Source organism: Vespa crabro, chromosome 21, assembly GCF_910589235.1.
Source record: "Vespa crabro chromosome 21, iyVesCrab1.2, whole genome shotgun sequence".
In the NCBI taxonomy this organism is placed as follows: Eukaryota; Metazoa; Arthropoda; class Insecta; order Hymenoptera; family Vespidae; genus Vespa; species Vespa crabro.
The window spans coordinates 2,362,501-2,367,500 of NC_060975.1; the positions used below are offsets into that span (position 1 = coordinate 2,362,501).

A 5,000-nucleotide genomic window follows, 5' to 3' on the forward strand; every position below is an offset into this window, starting at 1 on the left:
TTTCTTTTTTTTTCCTTGTTGTTGGTAAACGTCAAGGATCGTTCATGAGAAATATAACCTCGAAATAAAAAACGAAAAAAAAAAAAATTATATGGTACTATTTTAAGATTTTATATATATATATATATATGTATGTATATAAATAAATAAAATCTATATATAAAGAATTATATATATATATATATTTATATATTAAAAAGTGTATTTATATAAAAATATATTATAAACGATAAGAAAAGCTGCTGAGAAACATAACCTAGAAATAGACAAAAATTTAGACAGTATTATTTTACGATTTTGTGTGGGTTGCGTACGTGAGGGCGCGTGCGTGCGTGTGTGGGTGTAGATGTACATTTTATTTTCCATTTCTTTCTTTCTTTCTTTCATTTTCTTTTTTCCTTTGTAAACGTCAAAAAAAGAATATATAAGAAATATAATCTCGAAGTAGACAAAATTTATATGTACTTACGTATAGTATTATTTTAGCATATATATATATATATATATATATATATATATATATATATATAAATTAATGGCAATTATGTTGTTAATTTGAAGACACAATTCGAACGTAATTCGTAATATATGTATCTATATATATATATAGGAAATAAAAATCTTTTCCGATATATATATATATGAATACATACGTATATACGTACATAGAGACAGAAGGAACGCGTGTTATAAAGAACTTTTATTTTGGATTTAAAATCAAGATTATGAAAGAACAAATAAACGAAACGAGTCATCGTTTCTCAAATATTTATCATGCTTTTATAAAATAACTAATTAGAATTTTTTTCTATTAGATATCTTCTCTTGAACGATAATAATTTTATTTTATTTGTTTATTTTCATCTCGCTTCTTTTTCACATAAAAAAAAAAAAATAAAAAAAATAAAAAAAAAAAAAACAGGGCGAAGGGAAATAAAGAAAAAAAAAAAAGTATATGCTGCCGTGTATGTGTATTTTGCGTGTACGTATGTATTATTTATGTTTAACAATTTATTATATCGTTTTCGACATTACGAAAGCTCGAAACTGTTGCGCTCAATTAATTTTCCTTTCTCTCTCTCTCTCTCTCTTTCATTCACTTACGTACATATACCGTATATATATCCGTCCTTTTTTAAACGGAATTATCGTATTGGATTAGATATATATCAAAAATAGAAAAAAGAAAAAAAAAAGGAGAAGAAAAAAAAAAAGAAAAAGAAGAAAAGAATTTTCCTTTTGAACGTGCCCATTATCATTTTGTTATCGGCTGTTAAGTCATCGTACTAATTTAATATGTCATTTAACGTATCCAATATCAAAATTATAATCGCCTACCATAATGCTGTGAATCGTATAATATCGACGTGTATTAGTAGTAACCTTTGATCATTCTGTCCGTCTAATATCGTTATATATGTGTTAGTCTCTACGTGTTGGTTAATTAATTTGAAAGAGAAATAGAGAGAGAGAGAGAGAGAGAGAGAGAGAGAGAGAGAGAGAGAGAGAGAGAGAGAGAGAGAGAGAGAGAGAGAGAGAGAGAGAAACAATTCAATTAGTTACAACACCTATCTTTTCTTTATCTTTTTTTTTTACATATTTTAAAATATTTTCAACTAGTTATTAATTGCGAATATAATTAGATAAACATATATAATTAATTAGTTAATTCGAAGATACAACACATTTATAATAATTCTTTTTTTTTTTTTAAATAAAATTTGCACTCTATATTATATCCTATTGGAGTGGAGCGGAACAAAATTAGAGTTTATAGGATTAACTGGCGTAATTATTATTTTTTTTTTTATTTTTTTTTTTTCGTTTTTCATTTTTCTTTTTTATACGAATTGAACGTCGAAAGTTAGTAACTTAATATATATATATATATATTTTCGATCATTTTTAGCTTTTTTCAAATCGTAAAATTACAGCAGACAGGTTTATGAGGACTTTGTTGAAACAAAGCGAAAAAGGAAGAAAAAAATAAATAAAAAACGATTAACCAGCCCAATGAATTTCGAAGAAGGAGTAATAGCTTTGGGATGTAAAAAAAAAAAGAACTTCGTCGTTCTTTTCAAGTCTTTACGAAAGAAAAGAAATGAAAAGAAAAGAAAAATGAAAGAACAGAAAAAAAAAAAAATTTGTTCTTCGTAGATTAGTCAAGAATTAAAAGATTTCCGTCTGATTAATTACAAAAGTACTTTGTCATAGGTAATCGACGAGGGTTTATAAAACGTGACGGTTAAGTGGGAAGGGGGTTTGGAAATTAGAGGGATGATGGGGAGTAAGAAGGGGACAAAATTTCTTACGGTAGTCCCATATCACGTGACATCATTATGATCATTATGGTGGTATCTTTGGGTCGTAAAATTAGTTATGTTTACACGACCGTCGAAAATTACTTTCGATTTAATCGTCCTCTCTTCCTTTTTTGAAAAGGGATATATTCTCTCTCTCTCCCCCCCCCTCTCTCTCTCTCTCTCTCCATCTGCTTCTATTTGCTTCGTATTCCCTTGAACAGAAACGAGAGGTTAATTAGACGTCGTTCGAGGATAGGCGACGTTTACCGGCTGTGCCGGTGACAGCGGTTAATTATTCAAAAGCCGGTACGTTTAAACCAAACGCGCCTTGACACGTGCTATAACCCGCGAAATTCGTCAGCTGGTGACGAATATAACACCGATAGAGAGGTATGTCTCTTTGTGTGTGTATATATATATATATATATCTATATATATACATATGTATATTTGGTCCATTCAATAAGCTCCGACAAACTGTTCTTTTGATACTGTCCAATATGTTTCCAAATGGAGAACAGTGAAAGAGATTTTTATCCTTCAATATTTATAATATTTTTTATTTTTTTCATTTTAGATATATCTATCGAGTTTTATTTCTCTTCCTTTTTGTTCTTTTTATTTATTTTTTTTATTTATTTATTTGTTTTTTTTTTTTTTTTTTTTTTTTTTTTTTTTTTTTTTTTTTTTTTTTAAGAAATTTTCTTTTAAATTATTTTTTTCTTTTTCTTTTTTTTTTTTTTTCTTGCAACGATCGATCAATCATCCACGTCCAACATTTATTCGTATTTGTATCAATTCAAGTTTAACGTGAAATATTTCAATTTTTCCATATAAAGGAAAGCTATACTTGATACTTGATTTACAATGAGAAAATAGTAAAAAAAAAAAAAAAAAAAAAAAAAATGTCCTAATAAGATAGAATCAATTGTAATTGTCGACGAGAAGCGCGAATCCTTCGAAGATATTACTTAATTTCATATCAATTTTTCCCTTTAATACGTGTGATAAAATTTTATTTAAAAGAAATGGAAAAGAATGGAGAAAGAAGGCAAAAAAAAAAAAAAAAAAAGAAAGAAAAAAGAAAAGAGGACGAAAAAGAATGAAAAAGAAATCTTGGTAAAACGTTTCTCGTCCATCTCCTCGTCGACATATTTAAATCACTATTTATCACTATTCCAATGTGTTTACAATTAATTTTTTTTGTGGCGTTTAACCGAAGGAAAATTAAAATTCGATAAATCCGCCAAAGGTCTAAAAAGAAATAGAGAGAAAAAGAGAGAGAGAGAAAGGGGGGGAGCGGGGGAGGGGAGGGAGAGCGAGGACATTTTTCTTTTTATTATTACTTATCTACGAGATAGATAAATATTATATCGTTCGTTCATCATTTGGATTTCGAATGAAAAACAAAGATAAATAGACAGAGAAGAAGAGAGAAAGAGTGTATACGTGTATATATATATATATATATACATATGTAAAAGAGAGTAAGAGAAGGACAGTGGTTTTTGCATTGTCACAGGATTTATCAAACACACACACACACACAGAGAGAGAGAGAGAGAGAGACATACACACGCACACATTTGACCACATTTCACCAAGTTTGCAACTCTCTGTGGTCTTTACGAGTAACACCACCACATCACCCATCGTCTCTTTATCCTCTTTTTCCATCCCCTTCCTCCTCCTCCTCCTTTTTCCTACATGAAACCAGTTGAAACAGTCCCCTCCACCCCACCGTCCTCTTCACCCTGTTACGTTCGTCCAAATTTCTCATCGATCGAAATCACAGGACTCATCCGCAACTATTTTCATTTTGTTTTATAAAACGACCGCGATAACAATGTAACACGTATAAAACGAATAGCATAGTAAATAAAATTTCGTTGTTGTATATGGATATTCAATGGGAAAGAAAGAGATGGAGAGAGAGAGAGAGAGAGAGAGGGTGGGTTGAGGGGTGACGTGGAAGGGTTTGGGGTACGGGGGAAGGGAATGGATGGAGATTATTGCAGATAATACTATTTGGGGAAATTAACGTGTGGAGAACAACAAGGTCGACGAGTTTTATTTTTTCTTTTCTTTCTTTCTTTTTTTTTTTCTTTTTCGTTTGTTCTTTTTTCTCTCTTTGTTGTTTTTTTTTCCCCCTCCTTTCTCCTTTTCCATGCGATTTTACAATATTACGTTATGATGTTATAATAAATATCTAATGACGACAGAGAAAAATCATCTTATTTATACATTATTCTTGACAATTATTATAATATATTATATTGTACTGCATTAATTATGTAATAATAATAATAATAATAATAATAATAATAATAATGATAATAATAAATAGATAAATGAATGAACAAAAGATTAGTGTTACCTCTTCAAAAAAAAAAAAAAAAAAAAAAAAAAAAAAAAAAAAAAAAAAAAAAAAAAAAAAAAAAAAAAAAAATGGACGAATTTCTAAGTCAATGACATTTTCTTTAGGACATTTACATACGTATAACACACGTGTGTACATCTAACGAGGATTAAAATTTGCTTTAATCTTAATCGCTGAGTGTGAAAAAGAAAAAGAAGAAGAAAAAGAAAGAGGAAAAAAAAATGGTAGACGATTATAACACGAGTTTAACTTTCCATGAAGTTTTTCATTTCCCTTTCTCTATTTCGCTTGCTTGCTCACTCATTCACTCACTCACT

The 5,000-nt window shown here is 29.0% G+C and overlaps 1 protein-coding gene across 3 annotated transcripts in view; it reads left to right on the top strand.

Moving 5' to 3' along the window:
- LOC124431431 (brain tumor protein-like) overlaps positions 1-5,000 on the top strand; it is a 126,930-nt gene that overhangs the window by 31,950 nt on the left and 89,980 nt on the right. The gene's annotated exons all lie outside the window — the stretch shown is intronic.